At 40.5% G+C, this 11,291-nt stretch overlaps 1 long non-coding RNA gene across 1 annotated transcript in view; it reads right to left on the bottom strand.

The window, feature by feature from the left end:
- The window catches only part of LOC123567452 (uncharacterized), a 59,198-nt gene extending 48,567 nt beyond the window's left edge, over positions 1 to 10,631 (bottom strand). The window contains exon 1 of the long non-coding RNA XR_006690388.3: positions 10,531 to 10,631. This is a non-coding gene — a long non-coding RNA (uncharacterized lncRNA). The remainder of the gene's footprint in view (positions 1 to 10,530) is intronic.
- Positions 10,632 to 11,291: the final 660 nt, after the last annotated feature.

Below are 11,291 nucleotides of genomic sequence, written 5' to 3'. Positions count from 1 at the left end.
CAGCAGAGCAGCTTAATAATGACCTTAACATTCAGAGTGGGAACAAATTCAGGCCTGAGATATTTCTCTGCAATGATTGGCAGCCCTTAGAGAAATTCCCATACCTTCAGCTTTGCCTTTAATGCAGAATTTTGAAAAATTTAAAAAGCTATATCTGGATTAATTTGGTTTGGTGGAAAGATCCCAGGGATGCTTTCCATGGGTAGTGTTCCCAGATTTAGCAAAAAAAATAGAGTATAACTAGGGTTATATTTAAATTTCAGATAAACTGCAAATCATCTTCTATGTAGTATATTCCATATTATATTTGGGACATACTGACAAAAGTTCTTTGCTTGGGAAAACTTTAGTCAGCCTTCTAAATCTTTGGCTAGTCCCATGTGTGGATTTCCTTATAAAATTCAGTTTTAGCAAATGAACTATCACTCTGGATATCTGATCAGGTTCCTCGTCCACCATCCTCCAGGTGATGCCTTTTCACTCTGACCTGTCTCCTGCAAGAATCCTGTTGGGTTACTTTAGCCAGAGTCCCCCTTATGCCTGATGTTCCTGTTAGCAATTTTCCATCCACTGACTCCCACACTGGTCCTTGGCTATAAACTTCCACTTAACCATGTTGTATTTTGAGTTGGCCCAATATCTCTCCCTCCCTCACTGCAAAACCTCATTGCAGTGGTCCCTTTACCTATCCCGATGGTCCTAAATAAAGCCTTGCTAACAGTGCTTTAATAAGTATCATTGAATATTTTTAAAAAATAATATACTACAGAAAACCTTTTATCTGAAATTCATTTTTTTTCTTTTTTTTTTTTTTTGAGTTGGAGTCTTGCTCTGTCACCCAGGCTGGAGTGCAGTGGCACGATCTGGGCTTGCTGCAGCCACCGTGTGCTGGCTTCAAGCGACTCTTCTGCCTCAGCCTCCCGAGTAGCTGGGCCTACAAGCGCGTGCCACCACACCCAGCTAATTAATTTCTTTTTTTTTTTTTTTTTTTGTATTTTTAGTAAGGATGGGTTTCACCATGTTGGTCAGGATGGTTTTGATCTCCTGACCTCATGATCTGCCCACTTTGGGCTCCTAAAGTGCTGGGATTACAGGTGTGAGCCACCATGCCCGACCTGAAATTTAAATTTAAGTACACGACCTGTATTTTGTCTGGCAATGCTACCTGAAAACTGGTTTTACTCCCCTCATTCCTGGTCACCAATAATCAGGCCCTCATTTTGTCTCTTTTTGTTTAAATTTTGGAAACTGGGAGAAAAAAAACTCCAATAGACATCATTCCAGCCTTTAGTATCAGTAGGTGGCGCTGTGGAATACTGCCGTATTGCTGCTGGGCCTCCTATCAGGCTGGATCAGGAAAGCCATGTAAGCTTGGGGTAAATCCTTCAGCTCTTTTCCCTAGAGCACCAAATTATGTGATGCACAAAGCCTAGTACATATTAAGTACTAAGCACATTAAAACATTTGTTTTCCCTTTTTTATATGATTATCATTTAATTTTAAACAAATATAATTTGTTACATCTAAATATAATGTATTATATATTATATAAAATAATACACAGTGCATAACAATTGTATATTTATAAACTCTAATCCCAAATCTGCGAATTTGTTCTATATTCTGGAAGTATATAACCTAGGAGTGTTCTATAAGTACTTCTCCCTTTTCATTGGAATACACAATTTAATCAGCTGTAAAAAAAAAAGTCTTTTTTTTCTCATCAATAAATGAATTTTACTCAGGATTATCTCCAGCTGCTTAGCTGCAGCTGAATAAATTCCACAAGACTACAGTTCACTGTCAGTTGCACAATACCAGGAATGGGGGAAGAGTTGGAATTTGAGCCCAGATGCTGGCAGCACCTGGGTCTAGGGTCAAACAGGGGCACCCCGAAGGCTATGACCTTTCTGTCATATTTGGCTTAAAAACCAAGCAATGGCAATAAAGCATTATTTGTGTTGCTTCATATTTTCTAATTCTTAAAATCCATTTTCTCTAATTTATATCCCAAATAGAGAAACAGCTTTGCCCAAGCATTGGCTAGTATTTTTCAAGACTTGAAGACAACAAACAACAACAACAAACAAAGCAAAAATATTCACAGATACAAGCAGATACAAGAGGCTCCTAATTCTCTCTTCAGCATTAACATACCAAGGTCATAGTTCGGAAATTACTACCCAGAACGTTTTATTATTACATAATAACCACTTTTTAAAATTAACATAGAGTGATGAAAAAGGGTTTGCTTTAAAACAACTATTTCAGTAAGACTGCTTCATATAAAATATTGGGCAAGACATTCTAATTTTTTTATAATTTTTAAGAGTGCATTTCAAACAGTGCTATGGTATTACTGGATGCTTGGGATGAGGTTGGAGCCAACATTTCTCATTGCTGATTTCTATACCACTAAATATTTCCCTCAGTTGGCAAGTTATCGGCATATTTTGTGACTTTTAATTATTCTTAATGGAAAGACACTTCTGTATACACTGGAAATCTCAGAAAATTTCTTTTTTCCTTAAGCTTAATTAAAATGTTTGCTTTTCAGTAAAATTTGAAGCTTGAGTAATGTTCATGCCTGCTTTTCATTGAAGTAGAATGAAAAGGTTGTACAATAAAATATTATTTTCATGAAATTACTTCTAGTATAATTCTGAGTAAATACTCTGAAAGGCAGCGAACTGCAAATATATTACAGCTATCTCTCATTCTTCAGGGTGGGTCTCAATTATGCGAAAGATGATTGGCTTTCTGTTTTACGTAACAGTCAGTTTGAAAACACTTTAAAACTGTCAAGTGAAGTGTGATGGCTAATTTTACATGTCATCTTGACGGAGATAAGGTATACTCAGCAGGGAAAGCATTATCTCTGGATGTGTCTATGAGGGCTTTTCTGGAAGAGATTGGTGTTGGAATCACTAAGCTGTGTAAAGATGATCTACCTTCACCAATGTTGGCAGGCATCATCCAATTCATGCAGTCCCTGCCCAAACAGAGCAAAAAGTCAGGAAGGGTAAATTCATTCTCTTCTAAACCTAGGGCATTCATTTCTTCCTACTCTCAGACATTGGAGTTCCCCAGTTTCCCAGACCTTTGGCCTTACACTGAGAATTCTGCTTTGTTTGACTTAGGCATATTTTAATAATACTTCACGTGTTAGTCATGAAGACATTCCCTGGTTCTAAGGCTTTGGACTCAGACTGGATTACAACACTGGCTTTCCTCGTTCTCTAGCTTGCAGAAGAGAATACTAGGAAGCTTGTACTTCCTACACAAATAAGAAGAGGAAACAAACTATCTGGTTTATAACTATGTAACCAACCACAATTCACAAAGATTGCATAATTTCCTTGGCAGGAGGCCAAGATCTAAAGCCCAATATGATTGTGCTCCTCTTATCAGTTTTCTGTAAACACAAGAGTATAGAACTAAAATAGAGCTTTGTTAAAATAACGTTGATTCATTTGTACCAAATATCAGATCACAGAAAAAAACATGGTTTTATAAAATATGAGCTCTGTCACATTGGCTTATGAGAAAATTAGGCTGTTTTTTCCAAATAACAAAAAGCCGCACGCAGCAAGCTGCCAGTGCTCCTGCAACACTTCTAACCAGAAAGCCTTATCTGACTTTTATGAAGTTCAGTATAATGCCCAAACTGCATATTTCAAACTCCTGCCATCAGATTCACCTGAGAAGACAAAAGATACATTGCCTCTGAACCTACAGTCCCAGAGCGCCCGACGTGAACTTGCTTACATCCAAGGCGGAGCAGCTTCTTATGTAGTGAATTCCCAAAGCATTGCTGAAATTATGAACAGTGCCCTGCTTCATACTGACAAGTGAAACCTTTATCTCTGATTGCCCAAAAATGTCTAATGAAGCTATAGCATCACTACAAGTTGGAATAGACACTTAATCCAGATTAAAAAGATATAGATAAAAATGAACTGAGTTCAAAGTCAAAAGATAAGAATAAATATGCCCCCCTCGCTCCAAAAAAAGATCCTGACTAAATCCTTGGCAATGATATTAGAGATTCCTCGCAAAACTCCAAGGAATAAAACAAGAAACCATAAAGACAGGTAGAGATCCACACATTATAGTAAATCCCCCTTCCAACACTGTTTCTGATAGGGAAGTTAATGGTGAAACGACCCCTGCTGGCTGAGAACTGCAAATTCAGCAGGGCATATTTGAGAAGCTCTAAATGGACACAGTTTCTGAAATGCCTTTTCAGTCCCAAAGTTGATTCCAAGCTTCAGGCTGAGGTCCCAAAAAGGAAAACCAGGTCTGAGGGATCCAAGGACAGGCAACAGACACAGCATAAATGGGCAGAACTAATTTATGCCAATTGAAACCTCCACCCCATGGAAGGAGGCCATGCTTCGTGGCATAAACAGGCCCAGGGAACTCAAAGTTTGCCAACAGCAGGGAGAAAAGTAGACGTAGGTGAGGGCAGCTAATTCCTAGTCTCCAGATTTTCTCTACTTCATAGGTACCTACTGCATTGGCACCTATGTCACTTGCCAAGGTCACTGGGGCTTAGGGACAAGAGGTGGAAAGTGAAGGGGGACACTCACTTTCTCTCTCCATTACACCCTGAGTATTCGCTGAAAGAAGACAATGATGGACTCCTCTATTCCCTGTCTTTCAGAATGGGCAACCAGTTCTCTTCACCACCTCCAACTTATACTCCTCTGGAGTGTATCCTGCAGTTGGGACTGTTCTGACCCTCATAATCTGGAGGAAAAACACCTCATAGCCCTATGCACAAAGGTATGGCCAAATTGTGATTTACAGGAAGGATTGAGTTGGCCTCAGGAAGGAATCATTCATTTCAATACCACTTGGCAGTTGGAAGTTTTCTGCAGACATGAGGACAGATGCTCTGAGGCCACATATATGCAGGCTTTCTCTACCTTGCAAGGCAATCCAGACCTTTGCTAAGGATAGATCCAGCCCTCGTGTTTGCCATCTCAGGGAAGGCTGCAAGGGGCAAGCCTAGAGAATTAAAGATAGGAGTCCCAGAGGCACCTCCAACAGAGGAGCCAGCTCCCTTTAGCCCTGCTCTTCCAGGTCCACCCCAACCTCCCTATCCAGCTTCAGCCTCTCACTTGCCCCCTCCTAGAAATCCTCACCCTAAACAAGCCCCAGTCTCACTCCTGCCCCTCCAACAGATGCCCAGTGAATTTGAGCCCAGTAAGGTCAAGGTCTCCTTCTTCCTACAAATTAAGGAGGATATTGACAAGTTTTCAGATGATCCTTATAGATACATAGAGGGTCTCCAGAATCTCACCCTAATATTTGAACTCCCTTGAAAAGACGATATGTTACTTTTGAATCAGACCCTGATGGACACTGAGAAACAATCCACTCTGCAGGCAGCAGAGAGATTTAGGAATGAGCTTTGTATCCCATATAGCATCAGGGAAGGGGATGAATATTATCCAACTGGAAGAGAAGCAGTACCGGTGAATGACCCTAAATGGCATCCCGATGATGAGATGGAAGACTGGAGGAGGACACACTTTCAGGTATGCATAATGGAAGGCTAGTATAAATTTATTACTCAGGCAGCGCCTGATATCAGGAGGAAGTTGCAGAAATGAGCCCTGGGACCAGATAGTACATTAGAGAACCTCCTGAAAGTGGCTACCTCGGTCTTTAATAATAGAGACAGGGAGGCCCAGGAAGGAGAGAGCAAATACACAAAAGAAGCAAAAGCTTTAAAGGCCACGATGCAACCCGACAAACCCTAGAATTCCCAGGATACACCTGTTAGTTGCTAAAGATGTGGCAAGAGCAGTTACCTCTCTTCTAAAGTTTATTTGCCCCTGTACAAGGTTTCCTTTCTTTCAACAGTGTGAAACAGCTTGGGGTACAATGTTATTGTTAGTATATTTTTCTTCTTATCTCTGTAATATTTGGCACTAAATTCTTTCCTTTAATAATATACATGTTTAACCCTTGCATACTTAACCTTATAAAACTTGTGTTTTCTCTCATGCCCAGAAGTCATCAAACTTCATATGTTCAGGCAACCAGAGCATCAGATGATGGTTCCGCTTTACTAGGAATCCCTAGGTAGACCTCTCGGAAGCCTCTGACAGCCATTTACCCCAAAACAATGCCCCCTGTCAGCAGGAAGCAGCTAAGACCAGTCATTGTCCATATTCTAATGGCAGTTAGATACACCTCTTCAGAGAGGGGAAATAATATGGGAGTGCTCGGAAAGAGAGAACGTGGTCCCTTTAAATGATATGGAAGAGGGGAAGAGAAGTGCTGGGTAGAGGAGGGTGTGGACCCTGGCTAGGGCTCCACACCCATGGACCTAATTGAGGACAGGCATTTCCTGCCCAAATGTTGCAATTCCCAAGACCACCCTGACCTGTCATGCCCCTATCTTGTGCCTATAAAAACCTGAGACCCTAGCAAGGCAGACACAGAAGCAACTGGACATTGAGAGGAGCACATCAGCGCAGGAACACACAGGCGGAGGTACACATAGGTAGCTGGACATTGATAGAAGCACATCAGCGGAGGAACACACAGGCGGAGGAACACATAGGTAGCTGGACATTGAGAGGAACACATCAGCGGAGGAACACACAGGCAGAGGAACACATAGGTTGCTGGAAATTGAGAGGAACACACTGGCAGGCACCAGCATGCTGGTAGGCCACTGACTGACAGAACAATGCAGAGTGTGGCTGGGGTAGCTGGAGGAGAGCCTGGGCCGCTAAGCAGCCTGACTCCAGGGGAAAACCATCTACCTCTCCCACCCTTCTACCTCTCCCATCTGCTGGGAGCTATTTCCACTCAATAAAACCTTGCACTCATTCTCCAAGCCCACATGTAATCTGATTCTTCTGGTATACCAAGACAAGAACCTCAGGATACAGAAAGCCCACTGTCCTTGTGATAAGGCAGGCGTCTAATTGAGTTGACTAACACAAGGCACCTAGAGCAGCTAAACGAAAAGAACAAAACTAGAAGAGAACACTGTAACACATGACTACTGGGGCTTCAGCTGCAAACATTCACCCCTAGACGGTTCTGTGGGATTGGCGCCCCACAGCCTGCCCGCCTGTAAGCTCCCCTAGAGGTTTGAGCAGTGGGGCACTGAAGAAGCCAGCCACACCCCTATCTCACACCCTGTAAGGGGATAAGAGAACTTTTCCCTTTTCACATTCAAGCCAGAACTGTTAAGAGAAACAATGGGTAATTTCCTGGCTTAATCTGGGTTCTAGAAAAGGTTGGTGTTCTGTTTCTACCTTCAGAATTGCGTTGGCTACTTAATCTAAAAGCTTTGGTCAAACGAGCTGATTGTGGAGTTAACTGCTCTTCATTAAAGCTACTTAGAGCTTTTCCACTTCATATAAGAAACCCACCTATTGGGTATTATACTCAATTATACCTGGATGACAAAGTAATGTGTACATCAAACTCCTATGACATGCAATTTACCCATGTAGCCAACCTGCACATGTACCCTTGGAACCTAAAATAAAAGTTGGGAAAAAAATGTTTAAACCACACATTTTATGTGATGATAATGTTAATTAATTACAGATGTTTGATAACTTGAGCATCAAATGCCTAATTATATATTTTTTCTTCTTAAAAGTAATATGAAAACATCAAAGATCTGGAAACTGGAAAATAGAAGACAAATGTAAAATTTGATCAAAACATAAGTACTATGGCTATTTCTTGACATTCATATACATATTTTATATAGGCTTTAATTACCTAGCTAAAACAAATTAATAATGTTGATTTTAATTTTTTTGTTAGTGACTATTTTCTTGAAATGAGGAGAAAATGATTTCCCTTTGGTATCAACATTGAGACCATAAGCAAGAAATTATAATTAGGAATTTGAAGGGCTTTCTTCAGTCAAACAATTAGGATATAGCCTCAAGCAAACTCAAACTTTTTTTCTATAAAAAAGTTAAAGGTAATTTATTTGATCGTTATGAAAGAGAAAAATAAATGAACAGAAAAGGAGGGTAGCCTGGTGAGAAAGTAAGAATAAATATAAAATTTGACTGGTGGTCAATGAATATTTTCTAGGGAAAAAGGAATCTCGACCAAGGAATTACATAATCACAATTTCATTTGTAAGTCTTTTCATACATGGAAACTGAGGGATTTGTACATTGAGGCAGAGCAAGATTGTCTCAGTTCTTTTTTATTTTGGTTGATGACAGGAAGAGAATTTACAGCAAAGGAGAATCTGTACTTTTGTTTTTTATGATGGTATTTCAGTGTGAATCAATACAGTTACATTTTATGTGTTTCTGAGTCTTATTTTTTAGTTTGCATAAGTTAGAATCCCTGAGCAAAAAACAACACTTCTATATCTTCACACGGATGGGCCAGATTCTTGCTGTGGGTATCTGTAACCCATAGCCCCTGGGTTTTTGGGTACACACAGTGAAAAAGTAGCCCTTTGTAACTGTTGCTCCTTGAATTCTTACTGTTTTAAAAAAGTTCCAGGAAGAAACTGAGCCCAAGAGATTGGATCCAGAGATATCTGAGTTGGAGACAAACTGTAGCTAACTCATTGTTACCACAATAAAAGCCATCCCAGGGAGGGGCTTACTTGCTATTTTCTATGCATGCAATGTATATGGAAGCATGATCAGTGACTGAACTTGTGCTCCCTTTACTCCATCTCTGCATACAATGACTCAGCTCATCAGCCCAATAAAAGCCTGGTTTTCGCTTTTGTTCGCGGTGGCACTGCTTTGGGAACTATTACCGATGCCCTCCTTATTTGCGGCAAGTAATGAAATCTTTAGGTTAAATCTTTCTTGGTTTTGGTCCTTGGACTCTCTGTCACTTGCCAAGCCACTGAACCAACATGTTGTGTAGGTAACATATCCTGTTCAGTTGAAATCAATCATCCCTTAATGTGAGAAGCAAACACCACTCCTGACGTCTAGGAAACAGCATAGTACTAACAGCTAGCCTTTGATGTTACTAGGTTCTGATGTGGCAGTCACAGTTAGACCTTGGGGTTTTCCTGCTGAATATGAGGAATATCACAGAGCACAACGTCAGCCAAGGTCATTCTGTGACAGTAATAAAGTGATGCAAAGAACACTTCTTAAAAACAAAAACAAAACAAAAATCAAGACCATCTCATAATTGTATCTAACCACAACAAAACAGTCATGAAACCCACAAAAATGCCAAATGCCATCTCCTGTCTCATGATCTCTATCCCTGCTAACATGACTGATGCTGCTTTTTTTTTTTTTTTTTTACAAATTACAGCTATAGTCTCACTTTATTTTTAATTGCCTTAAGATGCATTGAGTTAAATATGGTTAACTGTTCAAAAACCAATTAGTTGAATTTCTTGTATTCATCTGGAGGAAATCTGTTATTTTTATTCTACATCAGCACTGTCCAATCAACTATCTGAAGTGATGAAAATGTTCTATATCAGTGCACCCAAAACTGTAGCCATTAGCTACATGTGGCTATTGAACAATTTAAATGTGGCTAGATTTTTGGTTGTATTTAATTGTAATGAATTTAAATTTATATAGCCACTTGTGATTGATTGGCACAGACATTGCTGCACTGAACAAAGGAGGATAAATGTGTCAATAAAGACAAAGACAAAAGAGTATATTTGGACGAAAGGGTCAGTAGTCTCCTTGCTTCTGAGCCTCTAGAGCCCTTCATGTTTATTGAGTGAAGGAGATAGGGAGAAGGAGGTGGTTGTCAGTCAGCTGCTTGACTTAGTACAGGCCTGCATGACTGCATTCTTTGAACAGTAGTCGCCAGATGTTCCAGCAGATAACCTCAAGGAGCACGGTGCCAGGGAGTGACTGCCTTGAGCACCGTGGAGTGACTGCCCTCAGCATACCTTCTGGCAGCAGGAGCAGAAGTGAGTTTCCCCACGTTCTGCATTCCTGATCAACAGTTTGCTATTTGATCATACAGCCTCCAGTGGAATGCTGAGTCTGTCATGACCCTTAGGTTTTTGGCTTCCTACAATTGATGGCTACTATATGGGGCCGAGTAACTCTGTAGGTCTGGTTTGGATCTAGTCATTACAGCACTTAGAGAACAATTGTTTCATGATAAAATTCCTTATCAGGATTGGGGTGGCAAAAGCAATACAAACTTCAAAATGAGCTCTTGATTACTGCTTGTGAAAAGTTGGTACATTTATAGATTATAGACATTAATCAGATATTTGTTTGCTATGATTACACAAATTAGCACCTACTCACAGCATAAGTCAAGGATTGATTTCAAAAGACCTGATGCTTTGGAAATCAGTTAGAAGAAATCGTGTTGGGGATGCAGTAAATTAGTAAAAAATTAGATACCATGTCTGTAAAGTGCCCAGCAGGCTGGCAGATACTTGGTAGACACTCAAATCTACAAATCTATCTATAAATAAACAGTAGCTTCAAAAAGCAAGCAAGCAAACAGACAAACAAACAAAAACAAAACTAAAACAAAAAACAAAAAATCTGTGCTTCTACTCACCCCTAGGACCAAACTAGAAGCCCAGAGTTTGGTTGGTCTATTTGGATTTTGGAGAACACAGGCTCTACAGCTGGCCTGCTCCTTTCCATAAGACTACCTGAAAGAAATCAGTGTACAAGTGGGAACCTAAACAAAGGCGGGTCTTATCTAAATTGCAAAAACAGGTAGCTTTCTCAATGCCTGTGGACCTTTATCATCTCAACTCAAATAGGATTTTAGAAGTGTCTGTCACTCCCACGAATGCAGACCGGAGCTTATGGCAACAGCTCCTAAGTGCCTCCCAGTGGTTACCTTGGGGATTTCGGACCAGAAAATTTCTGAATGGGACCACCTAGCACACACCATTTGGGAGACAATCATTAGCTGCTATTGGGTATTAACTGAGACTGACTTAATGACTAAAAGACATAAAGTAATCATGAAATCTGAGATAGCTGTAATGTCTTGGGCGATGTCAGAGAAAGGGTCTAACAAGGAAGGCAGTGCTCAGAAGGGCTTGACAATAAAATGGAAATGTACACAGGAGCATGCAAGCAGGGGGAACGCAAGGAGGCACCCCCCATATTCATGAACAGGTGGCCTCCTTTCCCCCAGGACTGACTTTGGAAGCATCTGAGTTGCTGCTGAAACCTATTGCCATGTAGACATGTGCCCTATGAGCAACTCTTAGTCAACTAATAAAGATCTGCTTGGGTTAGGCATGGCAGCTCCAATGTGAATGGATGGTTTCCTGTTGGAAACTTACCACACATTAAGGCCAA

This window comes from Macaca fascicularis, chromosome 11 (genome assembly GCF_037993035.2).
Source record: "Macaca fascicularis isolate 582-1 chromosome 11, T2T-MFA8v1.1".
Lineage (NCBI taxonomy): Eukaryota > Metazoa > Chordata > Mammalia > Primates > Cercopithecidae > Macaca > Macaca fascicularis.
The sequence above is the reverse complement of the archived record's forward strand: the minus strand, read 5'-3'. Positions and strand labels throughout refer to the sequence as shown.